The sequence below is a fragment of the Oncorhynchus nerka genome, linkage group LG9a, assembly GCF_034236695.1.
Source record: "Oncorhynchus nerka isolate Pitt River linkage group LG9a, Oner_Uvic_2.0, whole genome shotgun sequence".
Classification (NCBI taxonomy): domain Eukaryota; kingdom Metazoa; phylum Chordata; class Actinopteri; order Salmoniformes; family Salmonidae; genus Oncorhynchus; species Oncorhynchus nerka.
The window spans coordinates 11,375,415-11,397,742 of NC_088404.1; the positions used below are offsets into that span (position 1 = coordinate 11,375,415).

The 22,328-nt window shown below is 43.3% G+C and overlaps 1 protein-coding gene across 1 annotated transcript in view; it reads left to right on the top strand.

The window, feature by feature from the left end:
* The window catches only part of LOC115122887 (FYVE, RhoGEF and PH domain-containing protein 6-like), a 103,321-nt gene that overhangs the window by 41,180 nt on the left and 39,813 nt on the right, over positions 1-22,328 (top strand). The window lies entirely within an intron of this gene.

The window sequence follows — 22,328 nt, forward strand, 5'->3', positions numbered from 1 at the left end:
ACAGTCTGATATCAGTGGGTAGAGTGGTGTTATACAGTCTGATAGCAGTGGGTACAGTTACTATACAGTCTAATAGCAGTGGGTAGAGTGGTGTTATACAGTCTGATATAAGTGGGTAAAGGGGTGTTATACAGTCTGATATCAGTGGGTAGAGTGGTGTTATACAGTCTGATAGCAGTGGGTAGAGTGGTGAATTATAGTCTGATAGCAGTGGGTAGAGTTACTATACAGTCTGATAGCAGTGGGTAGAGTTACTATACAGTCTGATAGCAGTGGGTAGAGTGGTGTTATACAGTCTGATAGCAGTGGGTAGAGTGGTGTTATACCATCTGATAGCAGTGGGTAGAGTGGTGTTATACAGTCTGATAGCAGTGGGTAGAGTTACTATACAGTCTGATAGCAGTGGGTAGAGTGGTGTTATACAGTCTGATAGCAGTGGGAGAGTTACTATACAGTCTGATAGCAGTGGGTAGAGTGGTGTTATACAGTCTGATAGCAGTGGGTAAAGTGGTGTTATACAGTCTGATATCAGTGGGTAGAGTGGTGTTATACAGTCTGATAGCAGTGGGTAGCAGTGGGTAGAGTGGTGTTATACAGTCTGATAGCAGTGGGTAGAGTTACTATACAGTCTGATAGCAGTTGGTAGAGTGGTGTTATACAGTCTGATAGCACTGGGTAGAGTGGTGTTATACAGTCTGATAGCAGTGGGTAGAGTTACTATACAGTCTGATATCAGTGGGTAGAGTGGTGTTATACAGTCTGATAGCAGTGGGTACAGTTACTATACAGTCTAATAGCAGTGGGTAGAGTGGTGTTATACAGTCTGATATAAGTGGGTAAAGGGGTGTTATACAGTCTGATAGCAGTGGGTAGAGTGGTGTTATACAGTCTGATAGCAGTGGGTAGCAGTGGGTAGAGTGGTGTTATACAGTCTGATAGCAGTGGGTAGGGTGGTGTTATACAGTCTGATAGAGGTGGGTAGAGTGGTGTTATACAGTCTGATAGCAGTGGGTAGAGTGGTGTTATACAGGCTGATAGCAGTGGGTAGAGTGGTGTTATACAGTCTGATAGCAGTGGGTAGAGTGGTGTTATACAGTCTGATAGCAGTGGGTAGAGTGGTGTTATACAGGCTGATAGCAGTGGGTAGAGTGGTGTTATACAGTCTGATAGCAGTGGGTAGAGTTACTATACAGTCTGATAGCAGTGGGTAGAGTTACTATACAGTCTGATAGCAGTGGGTAGAGTTACGATACAGTCTGATAGCAGTGGGTAGAGTGGTGTTATACAGTCTGATAGCAGTGGGTAGAGTTACTATACAGTCTAATAGCAGTGGGAAGAGTGGTGTTATACAGTCTGATAGCAGTGGGTAGAGTTACTACACAGTCTAATAGCAGTGGGTAGAGTGGTGTTATACCATCTGATAGCAGTGGGTAGAGTGGTGTTATACAGTCTGATAGCAGTGGGTAGAGTTACTATACAGTCTGATAGCAGTGGGTAGAGTTACTATACAGTCTGATAGCAGTGGGAGAGTTACTTTACAGTATAATAGCAGTGGGTAGAGTGGTGTTATACAGTCTGATAGCAGTGGGTAGAGTTACTATACAGTCTGATAGCAGTGGGTAGAGTGGTGTTATACAGTCTGATAGCAGTGGGTACAGTTACTATACAGTCTAATAGCAGTGGGTAGAGTGGTGTTATACAGTCTGATATAAGTGGGTAAAGGGGTGTTATACAGTCTGATAGCAGTGGGTAGAGTGGTGTTATACAGTCTGATATAAGTGGGTAAAGGGGTGTTATACAGTCTGATAGCAGTGGGTAGAGTGGTGTTATACCATCTGATAGCAGTGGGTAGAGTGGTGTTATACAGTCTGATAGCAGTGGGTAGAGTTACTATACAGTCTGATAGCAGTGGGTAGAGTTACTATACAGTCTGATAGCAGTGGGAGAGTTACTTTACAGTCTAATAGCAGTGGGTAGAGTGGTGTTATACAGTCTGATAGCAGTGGGTAGAGTTACTATACAGTCTGATAGCAGTGGGTAGAGTGGTGTTATACAGTCTGATAGCAGTGGGTACAGTTACTATACAGTCTAATAGCAGTGGGTAGAGTGGTGTTATACAGTCTGATATAAGTGGGTAAAGGGGTGTTATACAGTCTGATAGCAGTGGGTAGAGTGGTGTTATACAGTCTGATATAAGTGGGTAAAGGGGTGTTATACAGTCTGATAGCAGTGGGTAGAGTGGTGTTATACAGTCTGATAGCAGTGGGTAGCAGTGGGTAGAGTGGTGTTATACAGTCTGATAGCAGTGGGTAGGGTAGTGTTATACAGTCTGATAGAGGTGGGTAGAGTGGTGTTATACAGTCTGATAGCAGTGGGTAGAGTGGTGTTATACAGTCTGATAGCAGTGGGTAGAGTGGTGTTATACAGTCTGATAGCAGTGGGTAGAGTGGTGTTATACAGTCTGATAGCAGTGGGTAGAGTTACTATACAGTCTGATAGCAGTGGGTAGAGTTACTATACAGTCTGATAGCAGTGGGTAGAGTTACTATACAGTCTGATAGCAGTGGGTAGAGTGGTGTTATACAGTCTGATAGCAGTGGGTAGAGTTAATATACAGTCTAATAGCAGTGGGAAGAGTGGTGTTATACAGTCTGATAGCAGTGGGTAGAGTTACTACACAGTCTAATAGCAGTGGGTAGAGTGGTGTTATACAGTCTGATAGCAATGGGTAGAGTTACTATACAGTCTGATATCAGTGGGTAGAGTGGTGTTATACAGTCTGATAGCAGTGGGTAGAGTTACTATACAGTCTGATAGCAGTGGGTAGAGTGATGTTATACAGTCTGATAGCAGTGGGTAGAGTGGTGTTATACAGTCTAATAGCAGTGGGTAGAGTGGTAGAGTGGTGTTATACAGTCTGATAGCAGTGGGTTGAGTGGTGTTATACAGTCTGATAGCAGTGGGTAGAGTTACTATACAGTCTGATAGCAGTGGGTAGAGTTACTATACAGTCTGATAGCAGTGGGAGAGTTACTTTACAGTATAATAGCAGTGGGTAGAGTGGTGTTATACAGTCTGATAGCAGTGGGTAGAGTTACTATACAGTCTGATAGCAGTGGGTAGAGTGGTGTTATACAGTCTGATAGCAGTGGGTACAGTTACTATACAGTCTAATAGCAGTGGGTAGAGTGGTGTTATACAGTCTGATATAAGTGGGTAAAGGGGTGTTATACAGTCTGATAGCAGTGGGTAGAGTGGTGTTATACAGTCTGATATAAGTGGGTAAAGGGGTGTTATACAGTCTGATAGCAGTGGGTAGAGTTACTATATAGTCTGATAGCAGTGGGTAGAGTGATGTTATACAGTCTGATAGCAGTGGGTAGAGTGGTGTTATACAGTCTAATAGCAGTGGGTAGAGTGGTGTTATACAGTCTGATAGCAGTGGGTAGAGTTACTATACAGTCTGATAGCAGTGGGTAGAGTGGTGTTATACAGTCTGATAGCAGTGGGTACAGTTACTATACAGTCTAATAGCAGTGGGTAGAGTGGTGTTATACAGTCTGATATAAGTGGGTAAAGGGGTGTTATACAGTCTGATAGCAGTGGGTAGAGTGGTGTTATACAGTCTGATATAAGTGGGTAAAGGGGTGTTATACAGTCTGATAGCAGTGGGTAGAGTGGTGTTATACAGTCTGATATAAGTGGGTAAAGGGGTGTTATACAGTCTGATAGCAGTGGGTAGAGTTACTATATAGTCTGATAGCAGTGGGTAGAGTGATGTTATACAGTCTGATAGCAGTGGGTAGAGTGGTGTTATACAGTCTAATAGCAGTGGGTAGAGTGGTGTTATACAGTCTGATAGCAGTGGGTAGAGTTACTATACAGTCTGATAGCAGTGGGTAGAGTGGTGTTATACAGTCTGATAGCAGTGGGTACAGTTACTATACAGTCTAATAGCAGTGGGTAGAGTGGTGTTATACAGTCTGATATAAGTGGGTAAAGGGGTGTTATACAGTCTGATAGCAGTGGGTAGAGTGGTGTTATACAGTCTGATATAAGTGGGTAAAGGGGTGTTATACAGTCTGATAGCAGTGGGTAGAGTTACTATATAGTCTGATAGCAGTGGGTAGAGTGATGTTATACAGTCTGATAGCAGTGGGTAGAGTGGTGTTATACAGTCTAATAGCAGTGGGTAGAGTGGTGTTATACAGTCTGATAGCAGTGGGTAGAGTGGTGTTATACAGTCTGATAGCAGTGGGTAGAGTGGTGTTATACAGTCTGATATAAGTGGGTAGAGTGGTGTTATACAGTCTGATAGCAGTGGGTAGAGTTACTATACAGTCTGATAGCAGTGGGTAGAGTGGTGTTATACGGTCTGATAGCAGTGGGTAGAGTGGTGTTATACAGTCTGAAAGCAGTGGGTAGAGTTACTATACAGTCTGATAGCAGTGGGTAGAGTGGTGTTATACAGTCTGATATAAGTGGGTAAAGGGGTGTTATACAGTCTGATAGCAGTGGGTAGAGTGGTGTTATACAGTCTGATATAAGTGGGTAAAGGGGTGTTATACAGTCTGATAGCAGTGGGTAGAGTGGTGTTATACCATCTGATAGCAGTGGGTAGAGTGGTGTTATACAGTCTGATAGCAGTGGGTAGAGTTACTATACAGTCTGATAGCAGTGGGTAGAGTTACTATACAGTCTGATAGCAGTGGGAGAGTTACTTTACAGTCTAATAGCAGTGGGTAGAGTGGTGTTATACAGTCTGATAGCAGTGGGTAGAGTTACTATACAGTCTGATAGCAGTGGGTAGAGTGGTGTTATACAGTCTGATAGCAGTGGGTACAGTTACTATACAGTCTAATAGCAGTGGGTAGAGTGGTGTTATACAGTCTGATATAAGTGGGTAAAGGGGTGTTATACAGTCTGATAGCAGTGGGTAGAGTGGTGTTATACAGTCTGATATAAGTGGGTAAAGGGGTGTTATACAGTCTGATAGCAGTGGGTAGAGTGGTGTTATACAGTCTGATAGCAGTGGGTAGCAGTGGGTAGAGTGGTGTTATACAGTCTGATAGCAGTGGGGATGGTAGTGTTATACAGTCTGATAGAGGTGGGTAGAGTGGTGTTATACAGTCTGATAGCAGTGGGTAGAGTGGTGTTATACAGTCTGATAGCAGTGGGTAGAGTGGTGTTATACAGTCTGATAGCAGTGGGTAGAGTGGTGTTATACAGTCTGATAGCAGTGGGTAGAGTTACTATACAGTCTGATAGCAGTGGGTAGAGTTACTATACAGTCTGATAGCAGTGGGTAGAGTTACTATACAGTCTGATAGCAGTGGGTAGAGTGGTGTTATACAGTCTGATAGCAGTGGGTAGAGTTAATATACAGTCTAATAGCAGTGGGAAGAGTGGTGTTATACAGTCTGATAGCAGTGGGTAGAGTTACTACACAGTCTAATAGCAGTGGGTAGAGTGGTGTTATACAGTCTGATAGCAATGGGTAGAGTTACTATACAGTCTGATATCAGTGGGTAGAGTGGTGTTATACAGTCTGATAGCAGTGGGTAGAGTTACTATACAGTCTGATAGCAGTGGGTAGAGTGATGTTATACAGTCTGATAGCAGTGGGTAGAGTGGTGTTATACAGTCTAATAGCAGTGGGTAGAGTGGTAGAGTGGTGTTATACAGTCTGATAGCAGTGGGTTGAGTGGTGTTATACAGTCTGATAGCAGTGGGTAGAGTTACTATACAGTCTGATAGCAGTGGGTAGAGTGGTGTTATACAGTCTGATAGCAGTGGGTAGAGTTACTATATAGTCTGATAGCAGTGGGTAGAGTGATGTTATACAGTCTGATAGCAGTGGGTAGAGTGGTGTTATACAGTCTAATAGCAGTGGGTAGAGTGGTGTTATACAGTCTGATAGCAGTGGGTAGAGTGGTGTTATACAGTCTGATAGCAGTGGGTAGATTGGTGTTATACAGTCTGATATAAGTGGGTAGAGTGGTGTTATACAGTCTGATAGCAGTGGGTAGAGTTACTATACAGTCTGATAGCAGTGGGTAGAGTGGTGTTATACGGTCTGATAGCAGTGGGTAGAGTGGTGTTATACAGTCTGAAAGCAGTGGGTAGAGTTACTATACAGTCTGATAGCAGTGGGTAGAGTGGTGTTATACAGTCTGATAGCAGTGGGTAGAGTTACTATACAGTCTAATAGCAGTGGGAAGAGTGGTGTTATACAGTCTGATAGCAGTGGGTAGAGTGGTGTTATACAGTCTGATAGCAGTGGGTAGAGTGGTGTTATACAGTCTGATAGCAGTGGGTAGAGTGGTGTTATACAGTCTGAAAGCAGTGGGTAGAGTTACTATACAGTATGATAGCAGTGGGTAGAGTGGTGTTATACAGTCTGATAGCTGTGGGTAGAGTTACTATACAGTCTAATAGCAGTGGGAAGAGTGGTGTTATACAGTCTGATAGCAGTGGGTAGAGTTACTACACAGTCTAATAGCAGTGGGTAGAGTGGTGTTATACAGTCTGATAGCAGTGGGTAGAGTGGTGTTATACCGTCTGATAGCAGTGGGTAGAGTGGTGTTATACAGTCTGATAGCAGTGGGTAGAGTGGTGAATTATAGTCTGATAGCAGTGGGTAGAGTTACTATACAGTCTGATAGCAGTGGGTAGAGTTACTATACAGTCTGATAGCAGTGGGTAGAGTTACTTTACAGTCTAATAGCAGTGGGTAGAGTTACTATACAGTCTGATAGCAGTGGGTAGAGTGGTGTTATACAGTCTGATAGCAGTGGGTAGAGTTACTATACAGTCTAATAGCAGTGGGTAGAGTGGTGTTATACCGTCTGATAGCAGTGGGTAGAGTGGTGTTATACAGTCTGATAGCAGTGGGTAGAGTTACTATACAGTCTGATATCAGTGGGTAAAGTTACTATACAGTCTGATAGCAGTGGGAGAGTTACTATACAGTCTGATAGCAGTGGGTAGAGTGGTGTTATACAGTCTGATAGCAGTGGGAGAGTTACTATACAGTCTGATAGCAGTGGGTAGAGTGGTGTTATACAGTCTGAAAGCAGTGGGGAAAGTGGTGTTATACAGTCTGATATCAGTGGGTAGAGTGTTGTTATACAGTCTGATAGCAGTGGGTAGAGTGGTGTTATACAGTCTGATAGTAGTGGGTAGAGTGGTGAATTATAGTCTGACAGCAGTGGGTAGAGTTACTATACAGTCTGATAGCAGTGGGTAGAGTTACTATACAGTCTGATAGCAGTGGGTAGAGTTACTTTACAGTCTAATAGCAGTGGGTAGAGTTACTATACAGTCTGATAGCAGTGGGTAGAGTGGTGTTATACAGTCTGATAGCAGTGGGTAGAGTTACTATACAGTCTAATAGCAGTGGGTAGAGTGGTGTTATACAGTCTGATAGCAGTGGGTAGAGTTACTATACAGTCTGGTAGCAGTGGGTAGAGTGGTGTTATACAGTCTGATAGCAGTGGGTAGAGTGGTGTTATACCGTCTGATAGCAGTGGGTAGAGTGGTGTTATACAGTCTGATAGCAGTGGGTAGAGTGGTGTTATACAGTCTGATAGCAGTGGGTAGAGTGGTGAATTATAGTCTGATAGCAGTGGGTAGAGTTACTATACAGTCTGATAGCAGTGGGTAGAGTTACTATACAGTCTGATAGCAGTGGGTAGAGTTACTTTACAGTCTAATAGCAGTGGGTAGAGTTACTATACAGTCTGATAGCAGTGGGTAGAGTGGTGTTATACAGTCTGATAGCAGTGGGTAGAGTTACTATACAGTCTAGTAGCAGTGGGTAGAGTGGTGTTATACCGTCTGATAGCAGTGGGTAGAGTGGTGTTATACAGTCTGATAGCAGTGGGTAGAGTTACTATACAGTCTGATATCAGTGGGTAAAGTTACTATACAGTCTGATAGCAGTGGGAGAGTTACTATACAGTCTGATAGCAGTGGGTAGAGTGGTGTTATACAGTCTGATAGCAGTGGGAGAGTTACTATACAGTCTGATAGCAGTGGGTAGAGTGGTGTTATACAGTCTGAAAGCAGTGGGTAAAGTGGTGTTATACAGTCTGATATCAGTGGGTAGAGTGTTGTTATACAGTCTGATAGCAGTGGGTAGAGTGGTGTTATACAGTCTGATAGTAGTGGGTAGAGTGGTGAATTATAGTCTGATAGCAGTGGGTAGAGTTACTATACAGTCTGATAGCAGTGGGTAGAGTTACTATACAGTCTGATAGCAGTGGGTAGAGTTACTATACAGTCTGATAGCAGTGGGTAGAGTTACTTTACAGTCTAATAGCAGTGGGTAGAGTTACTATACAGTCTGATAGCAGTGGGTAGAGTGGTGTTATACAGTCTGATAGCAGTGGGTAGAGTTACTATACAGTCTAATAGCAGTGGGTAGAGTGGTGTTATACAGTCTGATAGCAGTGGGTAGAGTTACTATACAGTCTGGTAGCAGTGGGTAGAGTGGTGTTATACAGTCTGATAGCAGTAGGTAGGGTGGTGTTATACAGTCTGATAGCAGTGGGTAGAGTGGTGTTATACAGTCTGATAGTAGTGGGTAGAGTGGTGTTATACAGTCTGATAGCAGTGGGTGGAGTGGTGTTATACAGTCTGATAGCACTGGGTAGAGTGGTGTTATACAGTCTAATAGCAGTGGGTAGAGTGGTGTTACACAGTCTGATAGCAGTGGGTAGAGTTACTATACAGTCTGCTGGCAGTTGGTAGAGTGGTGTTATACAGTCTGATAGCACTGGGTAGAGTGGTGTTATTCCATCTAATGGCAGTGGGTAGAGTGGTGTTATACAGTCTGATAGCAGTGGTTAGAGTTACTATACAGTCTGATAGCAGTTGGTAGAGTGGTGTTATACAGTCTGATAGCACTGGGTAGAGTGGTGTTATACAGTCTGATAGCAGTGGGTAGAGTGGTGCTATACAGTCTGATAGCAGTGGGTAGAGTTACTATACAGTCTGATATCAGTGGGTAGAGTGGTGTTATACAGTCTGATAGCAGTGGGTACAGTTACTATACAGTCTAATAGCAGTGGGTAGAGTGGTGTTATACAGTCTGATATAAGTGGGTAAAGGGGTGTTATACAGTCTGATAGCAGTGGGTAGAGTGGTGTTATACAGTCTGATAGCAGTGGGTAGAGTTACTATACAGTCTGATAGCAGTGGGTAGAGTGATGATATACAGTCTAATAGCAGTGGGTAGAGTGGTGTTATACAGTCTAATAGCAGTGGGTAGAGTGGTGTTATACAGTCTGATAGCACTGGGTAGAGTGGTGTTATACAGTCTGATAGCAGTGGGTAGAGTGGTGTTATACAGTCTGATAGCAGTGGGTAGAGTTACTATACAGTCTGATATCAGTGGGTAGAGTGGTGTTATACAGTCTGATAGCAGTGGGTACAGTTACTATACAGTCTAATAGCAGTGGGTAGAGTGGTGTTATACAGTCTGATATAAGTGGGTAAAGGGGTGTTATACAGTCTGATAGCAGTGGGTAGAGTGGTGTTATACAGTCTGATAGCAGTGGGTAGAGTTACTATACAGTCTGATAGCAGTGGGTAGAGTGATGATATACAGTCTAATAGCAGTGGGTAGAGTGGTGTTATACAGTCTAATAGCAGTGGGTAGAGTGGTGTTATACAGTCTGATAGCAGTGGGTAGAGTGGTGTTATACAGTCTGATAGCAGTGGGTAGAGTGGTGTTATACAGTCTGATATAAGTGTGTAGAGTGGTGTTATACAGTCTGATAGCAGTGGGTAAAGTGTTGTTATACAGTCTGATATCAGTGGGTAGAGTGTTGTTATACAGTCTGATAGCAGTGGGTAGAGTGGTGTTATACAGTCTGATAGCAGTGGGTAGAGTGGTGAATTATAGTCTGATAGCAGTGGGTAGAGTTACTATACAGTCTGATAGCAGTGGGTAGAGTTACTATACAGTCTGATAGCAGTGGGTAGAGTTACTTTACAGTCTAATAGCAGTGGGTAGAGTTACTATACAGTCTGATAGCAGTGGGTAGAGTGGTGTTATACAGTCTGATAGCAGTGGGTAGAGTTACTATACAGTCTAATAGCAGTGGGTAGAGTGGTATTATACAGTCTGATAGCAGTGGGTAGAGTTACTATACAGTCTGGTAGCAGTGGGTAGAGTGGTGTTATACAGTCTGATAGCAGTGGGTAGGGTGGTGTTATACAGTCTGATAGAGGTGGGTAGAGTGGTGTTATACAGTCTGATAGCAGTAGGTAGGGTGGTGTTATACAGTCTGATAGCAGTGGGTAGAGTGGTGTTATACAGTCTGATAGTAGTGGGTAGAGTGGTGTTATACAGTCTGATAGCAGTGGGTGGAGTGGTGTTATACAGTCTGATAGCACTGGGTAGAGTGGTGTTATACAGTCTAATAGCAGTGGGTAGAGTGGTGTTATACAGTCTGATAGCAGTGGGTAGAGTTACTATACAGTCTGCTGGCAGTTGGTAGAGTGGTGTTATACAGTCTGATAGCACTGGGTAGAGTGGTGTTATACAGTCTAATGGCAGTGGGTAGAGTGGTGTTATACAGTCTGATAGCAGTCGTTAGAGTTACTATACAGTCTGATAGCAGTTGGTAGAGTGGTGTTATACAGTCTGATAGCACTGGGTAGAGTGGTGTTATACAGTCTGATAGCAGTGGGTAGAGTGGTGTTATACAGTCTGATAGCAGTGGGTAGAGTTACTATACAGTCTGATATCAGTGGGTAGAGTGGTGTTATACAGTCTGATAGCAGTGGGTACAGTTACTATACAGTCTAATAGCAGTGGGTAGAGTGGTGTTATACAGTCTGATATAAGTGGGTAAAGGGGTGTTATACAGTCTGATAGCAGTGGGTAGAGTGGTGTTATACAGTCTGATAGCAGTGGGTAGAGTTACTATACAGTCTGATAGCAGTGGGTCGAGTGATGTTATACAGTCTAATAGCAGTGGGTAGAGTGGTGTTATACAGTCTAATAGCAGTGGGTAGAGTGGTGTTATACAGTCTGATAGCAGTGGGTAGAGTGGTGTTATACAGTCTGATAGCAGTGGGTAGAGTGGTGTTATACAGTCTGATATAAGTGTGTAGAGTGGTGTTATACAGTCTGATAGCAGTGGGTAGAGTGGTGTTATACAGTCTGATAGCACTGGGTAGAGTGGTGTTATACAGTCTGATAGCAGTGGGTAGAGTGGTGTTATACAGTCTGATAGCAGTGGGTAGAGTTACTATACAGTCTGATATCAGTGGGTAGAGTGGTGTTATACAGTCTGATAGCAGTGGGTACAGTTACTATACAGTCTAATAGCAGTGGGTAGAGTGGTGTTATACAGTCTGATATAAGTGGGTAAAGGGGTGTTATACAGTCTGATATCAGTGGGTAGAGTGTTGTTATACAGTCTGATAGCAGTGGGTAGAGTGGTGTTATACAGTCTGATAGCAGTGGGTAGAGTGGTGAATTATAGTCTGATAGCAGTGGGTAGAGTTACTATACAGTCTGATAGCAGTGGGTAGAGTTACTATACAGTCTGATAGCAGTGGGTAGAGTTACTTTACAGTCTAATAGCAGTGGGTAGAGTTACTATACAGTCTGATAGCAGTGGGTAGAGTGGTGTTATACAGTCTGATAGCAGTGGGTAGAGTTACTATACAGTCTAATAGCAGTGGGTAGAGTGGTATTATACAGTCTGATAGCAGTGGGTAGAGTTACTATACAGTCTGGTAGCAGTGGGTAGAGTGGTGTTATACAGTCTGATAGCAGTGGGTAGGGTGGTGTTATACAGTCTGATAGAGGTGGGTAGAGTGGTGTTATACAGTCTGATAGCAGTAGGTAGGGTGGTGTTATACAGTCTGATAGCAGTGGGTAGAGTGGTGTTATACAGTCTGATAGTAGTGGGTAGAGTGGTGTTATACAGTCTGATAGCAGTGGGTGGAGTGGTGTTATACAGTCTGATAGCACTGGGTAGAGTGGTGTTATACAGTCTAATAGCAGTGGGTAGAGTGGTGTTATACAGTCTGATAGCAGTGGGTAGAGTTACTATACAGTCTGCTGGCAGTTGGTAGAGTGGTGTTATACAGTCTGATAGCACTGGGTAGAGTGGTGTTATACAGTCTAATGGCAGTGGGTAGAGTGGTGTTATACAGTCTGATAGCAGTCGTTAGAGTTACTATACAGTCTGATAGCAGTTGGTAGAGTGGTGTTATACAGTCTGATAGCACTGGGTAGAGTGGTGTTATACAGTCTGATAGCAGTGGGTAGAGTGGTGTTATACAGTCTGATAGCAGTGGGTAGAGTTACTATACAGTCTGATATCAGTTGGTAGAGTGGTGTTATACAGTCTGATAGCAGTGGGTACAGTTACTATACAGTCTAATAGCAGTGGGTAGAGTGGTGTTATACAGTCTGATATAAGTGGGTAAAGGGGTGTTATACAGTCTGATAGCAGTGGGTAGAGTGGTGTTATACAGTCTGATAGCAGTGGGTAGAGTTACTATACAGTCTGATAGCAGTGGGTAGAGTGATGTTATACAGTCTAATAGCAGTGGGTAGAGTGGTGTTATACAGTCTAATAGCAGTGGGTAGAGTGGTGTTATACAGTCTGATAGCAGTGGGTAGAGTGGTGTTATACAGTCTGATAGCAGTGGGTAGAGTGGTGTTATACAGTCTGATATAAGTGTGTAGAGTGGTGTTATACAGTCTGATAGCAGTGGGTAGAGTGGTGTTATACAGTCTGATAGCACTGGGTAGAGTGGTGTTATACAGTCTGATAGCAGTGGGTAGAGTGGTGTTATACAGTCTGATAGCAGTGGGTAGAGTTACTATACAGTCTGATATCAGTGGGTAGAGTGGTGTTATACAGTCTGATAGCAGTGGGTACAGTTACTATACAGTCTAATAGCAGTGGGTAGAGTGGTGTTATACAGTCTGATATAAGTGGGTAAAGGGGTGTTATACAGTCTGATAGCAGTGGGTAGAGTTACTATACAGTCTGATAGCAGTGGGTAGAGTGATGTTATACAGTCTGATAGCAGTGGGTAGAGTGGTGTTATACAGTCTGATAGCAGTGGGTAGAGTGGTGTTATACAGTCTGATATAAGTGGGTAGAGTGGTGTTATACATTCTGATAGCAGTGGGTAGAGTGGTGTTATACAGTCTGATAGCAGTGGGTAGAGTGGTGTTATACAGTCTGATATAAGTGTGTAGAGTGGTGTTATACAGTCTGATAGCAGTGGGTAGAGTGGTGTTATACAGTCTGATAGCACTGGGTAGAGTGGTGTTATACAGTCTGATAGCAGTGGGTAGAGTGGTGTTATACAGTCTGATAGCAGTGGGTAGAGTTACTATACAGTCTGATATCAGTGGGTAGAGTGGTGTTATACAGTCTGATAGCAGTGGGTACAGTTACTATACAGTCTAATAGCAGTGGGTAGAGTGGTGTTATACAGTCTGATATAAGTGGGTAAAGGGGTGTTATACAGTCTGATAGCAGTGGGTAGAGTTACTATACAGTCTGATAGCAGTGGGTAGAGTGATGTTATACAGTCTGATAGCAGTGGGTAGAGTGGTGTTATACAGTCTGATAGCAGTGGGTAGAGTGGTGTTATACAGTCTGATATAAGTGGGTAGAGTGGTGTTATACATTCTGATAGCAGTGGGTAGAGTGGTGTTATACAGTCTGATAGCAGTGGGTAGAGTTACTATACAGTCTGATAGCAGTGGGTAGAGTGGTGTTATATGGTCTGATAGCAGTGGGTAGAGTGGTGTTATACAGTCTGTAAGCAGTGGGTAGAGTTACTATACAGTCTGATAGCACTGGGTAGAGTGGTGTTATACAGTCTGATAGCAGTGGGTAGAGTGGTGTTATACAGTCTGATAGCAGTGGGTAGAGTTACTATACAGTCTGATATCAGTGGGTAAAGTTACTATACAGTCTGATAGCAGTGGGAGAGTTACTATACAGTCTGATAGCAGTGGGTAGAGTGGTGTTATACAGTCTGATAGCAGTGGGAGAGTTACTATACAGTCTGATAGCAGTGGGTAGAGTGGTGTTATACAGTCTGAAAGCAGTGGGTAAAGTGGTGTTATACAGTCTGATATCAGTGGGTAGAGTGTTGTTATACAGTCTGATAGCAGTGGGTAGAGTGGTGTTATACAGTCTGATAGCAGTGGGTAGAGTGGTGAATTATAGTCTGATAGCAGTGGGTAGAGTTACTATACAGTCTGATAGCAGTGGGTAGAGTTACTATACAGTCTGATAGCAGTGGGTAGAGTGGTGTTATACAGTCTGATAGCAGTGGGTAGAGTTACTATACAGTCTAATAGCAGTGGGTAGAGTGGTGTTATACAGTCTGATAGCAGTGGGTAGAGTTACTATACAGTCTGGTAGCAGTGGGTAGAGTGGTGTTATACAGTCTGATAGCAGTGGGTAGGGTGGTGTTATACAGTCTGATAGAGGTGGGTAGAGTGGTGTTATACAGTCTGATAGCAGTAGGTAGGGTGGTGTTATACAGTCTGATAGCAGTGGGTAGAGTGGTGTTATACAGTCTGATAGTAGTGGGTAGAGTGGTGTTATACAGTCTGATAGCAGTGGGTGGAGTGGTGTTATACAGTCTGATAGCACTGGGTAGAGTGGTGTTATACAGTCTAATAGCAGTGGGTAGAGTGGTGTTACACAGTCTGATAGCAGTGGGTAGAGTTACTATACAGTCTGCTGGCAGTTGGTAGAGTGGTGTTATACAGTCTGATAGCACTGGGTAGAGTGGTGTTATTCCATCTAATGGCAGTGGGTAGAGTGGTGTTATACAGTCTGATAGCAGTGGTTAGAGTTACTATACAGTCTGATAGCAGTTGGTAGAGTGGTGTTATACAGTCTGATAGCACTGGGTAGAGTGGTGTTATACAGTCTGATAGCAGTGGGTAGAGTGGTGTTATACAGTCTGATAGCAGTGGGTAGAGTTACTATACAGTCTGATATCAGTGGGTAGAGTGGTGTTATACAGTCTGATAGCAGTGGGTACAGTTACTATACAGTCTAATAGCAGTGGGTAGAGTGGTGTTATACAGTCTGATATAAGTGGGTAAAGGGGTGTTATACAGTCTGATAGCAGTGGGTAGAGTGGTGTTATACAGTCTCATAGCAGTGGGTAGAGTGATGTTATACAGTCTAATAGCAGTGGGTAGAGTGGTGTTATACAGTCTGATAGCAGTGGGTAGAGTGGTGTTATACAGTCTGATAGCACTGGGTAGAGTGGTGTTATACAGTCTGATAGCAGTGGGTAGAGTGGTGTTATACAGTCTGATATAAGTGTGTAGAGTGGTGTTATACAGTCTGATAGCAGTGGGTAGAGTGGTGTTATACAGTCTGATAGCACTGGGTAGAGTGGTGTTATACAGTCTGATAGCAGTGGGTAGAGTGGTGTTATACAGTCTGATAGCAGTGGGTAGAGTTACTATACAGTCTGATATCAGTGGGTAGAGTGGTGTTATACAGTCTGATAGCAGTGGGTACAGTTACTATACAGTCTAATAGCAGTGGGTAGAGTGGTGTTATACAGTCTGATATAAGTGGGTAAAGGGGTGTTATACAGTCTGATAGCAGTGGGTAGAGTGATGTTATACAGTCTGATAGCAGTGGGTAGAGTGGTGTTATACAGTCTGATAGCAGTGGGTAGAGTGGTGTTATACAGTCTGATATAAGTGGGTAGAGTGGTGTTATATATTCTGATAGCAGTGGGTAGAGTGGTGTTATACAGTCTGATAGCAGTGGGTAGAGTTACTATACAGTCTGATAGCAGTGGGTAGAGTGGTGTTATATGGTCTGATAGCAGTGGGTAGAGTGGTGTTATACAGTCTGATAGCAGTGGGTAGAGTGGTGTTATACAGTCTGATAGCAGTGGGTAGAGTTACTATACAGTCTGATATCAGTGGGTAAAGTTACTATACAGTCTGATAGCAGTGGGAGAGTTACTATACAGTCTGATAGCAGTGGGTAGAGTGGTGTTATACAGTCTGATAGCAGTGGGAGAGTTACTATACAGTCTGATAGCAGTGGGTAGAGTGGTGTTATACAGTCTGAAAGCAGTGGGTAAAGTGGTGTTATACAGTCTGATATCAGTGGGTAGAGTGTTGTTATACAGTCTGATAGCAGTGGGTAGAGTGGTGTTATACAGTCTGATAGCAGTGGGTAGAGTGGTGAATTATAGTCTGATAGCAGTGGGTAGAGTTACTATACAGTCTGATAGCAGTGGGTAAAGTGGTGTTATACAGTCTGATATCAGTGGGTAGAGTGTTGTTATACAGTCTGATAGCAGTGGGTAGAGTGGTGTTATACAGTCTGATAGCAGTGGGTAGAGTGGTGAATTATAGTCTGATAGCAGTGGGTAGAGTTACTATACAGTCTGATAGCAGTGGGTAGAGTTACTATACAGTCTGATAGCAGTGGGTAGAGTGGTGTTATACAGTCTGATAGCAGTGGGTAGAGTTACTATACAGTCTAATAGCAGTGGGTAGAGTGGTGTTATACAGTCTGATAGCAGTGGGTAGAGTTACTATACAGTCTGGTAGCAGTGGGTAGAGTGGTGTTATACAGTCTGATAGCAGTGGGTAGGGTGGTGTTATACAGTCTGATAGAGGTGGGTAGAGTGGTGTTATACAGTCTGATAGCAGTAGGTAGGGTGGTGTTATACAGTCTGATAGCAGTGGGTAGAGTGGTGTTATACAGTCTGATAGTAGTGGGTAGAGTGGTGTTATACAGTCTGATAGCAGTGGGTGGAGTGGTGTTATACAGTCTGATAGCACTGGGTAGAGTGGTGTTATACAGTCTAATAGCAGTGGGTAGAGTGGTGTTACACAGTCTGATAGCAGTGGGTAGAGTTACTATACAGTCTGCTGGCAGTTGGTAGAGTGGTGTTATACAGTCTGATAGCACTGGGTAGAGTGGTGTTATTCCATCTAATGGCAGTGGGTAGAGTGGTGTTATACAGTCTGATAGCAGTGGTTAGAGTTACTATACAGTCTGATAGCAGTTGGTAGAGTGGTGTTATACAGTCTGATAGCACTGGGTAGAGTGGTGTTATACAGTCTGATAGCAGTGGGTAGAGTGGTGTTATACAGTCTGATAGCAGTGGGTAGAGTTACTATACAGTCTGATATCAGTGGGTAGAGTGGTGTTATACAGTCTGATAGCAGTGGGTACAGTTACTATACAGTCTAATAGCAGTGGGTAGAGTGGTGTTATACAGTCTGATATAAGTGGGTAAAGGGTGTTATACAGTCTGATAGCAGTGGGTAGAGTGGTGTTATACAGTCTCATAGCAGTGGGTAGAGTGATGTTATACAGTCTAATAGCAGTGGGTAGAGTGGTGTTATACAGTCTGATAGCAGTGGGTAGAGTGGTGTTATACAGTCTGATAGCACTGGGTAGAGTGGTGTTATACAGTCTGATAGCAGTGGGTAGAGTGGTGTTATACAGTCTGATATAAGTGTGTAGAGTGGTGTTATACAGTCTGATAGCAGTGGGTAGAGTGGTGTTATACAGTCTGATAGCACTGGGTAGAGTGGTGTTATACAGTCTGATAGCAGTGGGTAGAGTGGTGTTATACAGTCTGATAGCAGTGGGTAGAGTTACTATACAGTCTGATATCAGTGGGTAGAGTGGTGTTATACAGTCTGATAGCAGTGGGTACAGTTACTATACAGTCTAATAGCAGTGGGTAGAGTGGTGTTATACAGTCTGATATAAGTGGGTAAAGGGGTGTTATACAGTCTGATAGCAGTGGGTAGAGTTACTATACAGTCTGATAGCAGTGGGTAGAGTGATGTTATACAGTCTGATAGCAGTGGGTAGAGTGGTGTTATACAGTCTGATAGCAGTGGGTAGAGTGGTGTTATACAGTCTGATATAAGTGGGTAGAGTGGTGTTATATATTCTGATAGCAGTGGGTAGAGTGGTGTTATACAGTCTGATAGCAGTGGGTAGAGTTACTATACAGTCTGATAGCAGTGGGTAGAGTGGTGTTATATGGTCTGATAGCAGTGGGTAGAGTGGTGTTATACAGTCTGAAAGCAGTGGGTAGAGTTACTATACAGTCTGATAGCACTGGGTAGAGTGGTGTTATACAGTCTGATAGCAGTGGGTAGAGTGGTGTTATACAGTCTGATAGCAGTGGGTAGAGTTACTATACAGTCTGATATCAGTGGGTAAAGTTACTATACAGTCTGATAGCAGTGGGAGAGTTACTATACAGTCTGATAGCAGTGGGTAGAGTGGTGTTATACAGTCTGATAGCAGTGGGAGAGTTACTATACAGTCTGATAGCAGTGGGTAGAGTGGTGTTATACAGTCTGAAAGCAGTGGGTAAAGTGGTGTTATACAGTCTGATATCAGTGGGTAGAGTGTTGTTATACAGTCTGATAGCAGTGGGTAGAGTGGTGTTATACAGTCTGATAGCAGTGGGTAGAGTGGTGAATTATAGTCTGATAGCAGTGGGTAGAGTTACTATACAGTCTGATAGCAGTGGGTAGAGTTACTATACAGTCTGATAGCAGTGGGTAGAGTTACTTTACAGTCTAATAGCAGTGGTAGAGTTACTATACAGTCTGATAGCAGTGGGTAGAGTGGTGTTATACAGTCTGATAGCAGTGGGTAGAGTTACTATACAGTCTAATAGCAGTGGGTAGAGTGGTGTTATACAGTCTGATAGCAGTGGGTAGAGTTACTATACAGTCTGGTAGCAGTGGGTAGAGTGGTGTTATACAGTCTGATAGCAGTGGGTAGGGTGGTGTTATACAGTCTGATAGAGGTGGGTAGAGTGGTGTTATACAGTCTGATAGCAGTAGGTAGGGTGGTGTTATACAGTCTGATAGCAGTGGGTAGAGTGGTGTTATACAGTCTGATAGTAGTGGGTAGAGTGGTGTTATACAGTCTGATAGCAGTGGGTGGAGTGGTGTTATACAGTCTGATAGCACTGGGTAGAGTGGTGTTATACAGTCTAATAGCAGTGGGTAGAGTGGTGTTACACAGTCTGATAGCAGTGGGTAGAGTTACTATACAGTCTGCTGGCAGTTGGTAGAGTGGTGTTATACAGTCTGATAGCACTGGGTAGAGTGGTGTTATTCCATCTAATGGCAGTGGGTAGAGTGGTGTTATACAGTCTGATAGCAGTGGTTAGAGTTACTATACAGTCTGATAGCAGTTGGTAGAGTGGTGTTATACAGTCTGATAGCACTGGGTAGAGTGGTGTTATACAGTCTGATAGCAGTGGGTAGAGTGGTGTTATAAAGTCTGATAGCAGTGGGTAGAGTTACTATACAGTCTGATATCAGTGGGTAAAGTTACTATACAGTCTGATAGCAATGGGAGAGTTACTATACAGTCTGATAGCAGTGGGTAGAGTGGTGTTATACAGTCTGATAGCAGTGGGAGTGTTACTATACAGTCTGATAGCAGTGGGTAGAGTGGTGTTATACAGTCTGAAAGCAGTGGGTAAAGTGGTGTTATACAGTCTGATATCAGTGGGTAGAGTGTTGTTATACAGTCTGATAGCAGTGGGTAGAGTGGTGTTATACAGTCTGATAGCAGTGGGTAGAGTGGTGAATTATAGTCTGATAGCAGTGGGTAGAGTTACTATACAGTCTGATAGCAGTGGGTAGAGTTACTATACAGTCTGATAGCAGTGGGTAGAGTTACTTTACAGTCTAATAGCAGTGGGTAGAGTTACTATACAGTCTGATAGCAGTGGGTAGAGTGGTGTTATACAGTCTGATAGCAGTGGGTAGAGTTACTATACAGTCTAATAGCAGTGGGTAGAGTGGTGTTATACAGTCTGATAGCAGTGGGTAGAGTTACTATACGGTCTGGTAGCAGTGGGTAGAGTGGTGTTATACAGTCTGATAGCAGTGGGTAGGGTGGTGTTATACAGTCTGATAGAGGTGGGTAGAGTGGTGTTATACAGTCTGATAGCAGTGGGTAGAGTTACTACACAGTCTAATAGCAGTGGGTAGAGTGGTGTTATACAGTCTGATAGCAGTGGGTAGAGTGGTGTTATACCGTCTGATAGCAGTGGGTAGAGTGGTGTTATACAGTCTGATAGCAGTGGGTAGAGTTACTATACAGTCTGATAGCAGTGGGTAGAGTGGTGTTATACAGTCTGATAGCAGTGGGTAGAGTTACTATACAGTCTGATATCAGTGGGTAGAGTGGTGTTATACAGTCTGATAGCAGTGGGAGAGTTACTATACAGTCTGATAGCAGTGGGAGAGTTACTATACAGTCTGATAGCAGTGGGTAGAGTGGTGTTATACAGTCTGATAGCAGTGGGTACAGTTACTATACAGTCTAATAGCAGTGGGTAGAGTGGTGTTATACAGTCTGATATAAGTGGGTAAAGGGGTGTTATACAGTCTGATAGCAGTGGGTAGAGTGGTGTTATACAGTCTCATAGCAGTGGGTAGAGTTACTATACAGTCTGATAGCAGTGGGTAGAGTGATGTTATACAGTCTAATAGCAGTGGGTAGAGTGGTGTTATACAGTCTGATAGCAGTGGGTAGAGTGGTGTTATACAGTCTGATAGCACTGGGTAGAGTGGTGTTATACAGTCTGATAGCAGTGGGTAGAGTGGTGTTATACAGTCTGATATAAGTGTGTAGAGTGGTGTTATACAGTCTGATAGCAGTGGGTAGAGTGGTGTTATACAGTCTGATAGCACTGGGTAGAGTGGTGTTATACAGTCTGATAGCAGTGGGTAGAGTGGTGTTATACAGTCTGATAGCAGTGGGTAGAGTTACTATACAGTCTGATATCAGTGGGTAGAGTGGTGTTATACAGTCTGATAGCAGTGGGTACAGTTACTATACAGTCTAATAGCAGTGGGTAGAGTGGTGTTATACAGTCTGATATAAGTGGGTAAAGGGGTGTTATACAGTCTGATAGCAGTGGGTAGAGTTACTATACAGTCTGATAGCAGTGGGTAGAGTGATGTTATACAGTCTGATAGCAGTGGGTAGAGTGGTGTTATACAGTCTGATAGCAGTGGGTAGAGTGGTGTTATACAGTCTGATATAAGTGGGTAGAGTGGTGTTATACATTCTGATAGCAGTGGGTAGAGTGGTGTTATACAGTCTGATAGCAGTGGGTAGAGTTACTATACAGTCTGATAGCAGTGGGTAGAGTGGTGTTATATGGTCTGATAGCAGTGGGTAGAGTGGTGTTATACAGTCTGATAGCAGTGGGTAGAGTGGTGTTATACAGTCTGATAGCAGTGGGTAGAGTTACTATACAGTCTGATATCAGTGGGTAAAGTTACTATACAGTCTGATAGCAGTGGGAGAGTTACTATACAGTCTGATAGCAGTGGGTAGAGTGGTGTTATACAGTCTGATAGCAGTGGGTAGAGTGGTGTTATACAGTCTGATAGCAGTGGGTAGAGTTACTATACAGTCTGATATCAGTGGGTAAAGTTACTATACAGTCTGATAGCAGTGGGAGAGTTACTATACAGTCTGATAGCAGTGGGTAGAGTGGTGTTATACAGTCTGATAGCAGTGGGAGAGTTACTATACAGTCTGATAGCAGTGGGTAGAGTGGTGTTATACAGTCTGAAAGCAGTGGGTAAAGTGGTGTTATACAGTCTGATATCAGTGGGTAGAGTGTTGTTATACAGTCTGATAGCAGTGGGTAGAGTGGTGTTATACAGTCTGATAGCAGTGGGTAGAGTGGTGAATTATAGTCTGATAGCAGTGGGTAGAGTTACTATACAGTCTGATAGCAGTGGGTAGAGTTACTATACAGTCTGATAGCAGTGGGTAGAGTTACTTTACAGTCTAATAGCAGTGGGTAGAGTTACTATACAGTCTGATAGCAGTGGGTAGAGTGGTGTTATACAGTCTGATAGCAGTGGGTAGAGTTACTATACAGTCTAATAGCAGTGGGTAGAGTGGTGTTATACAGTCTGATAGCAGTGGGTAGAGTTACTATACAGTCTGGTAGCAGTGGGTAGAGTGGTGTTATACAGTCTGATAGCAGTGGGTAGGGTGGTGTTATACAGTCTGATAGAGGTGGGTAGAGTGGTGTTATACAGTCTGATAGCAGTAGGTAGGGTGGTGTTATACAGTCTGATAGCAGTGGGTAGAGTGGTGTTATACAGTCTGATAGTAGTGGGTAGAGTGGTGTTATACAGTCTGATAGCAGTGGGTGGAGTGGTGTTATACAGTCTGATAGCACTGGGTAGAGTGGTGTTATACAGTCTAATAGCAGTGGGTAGAGTGGTGTTACACAGTCTGATAGCAGTGGGT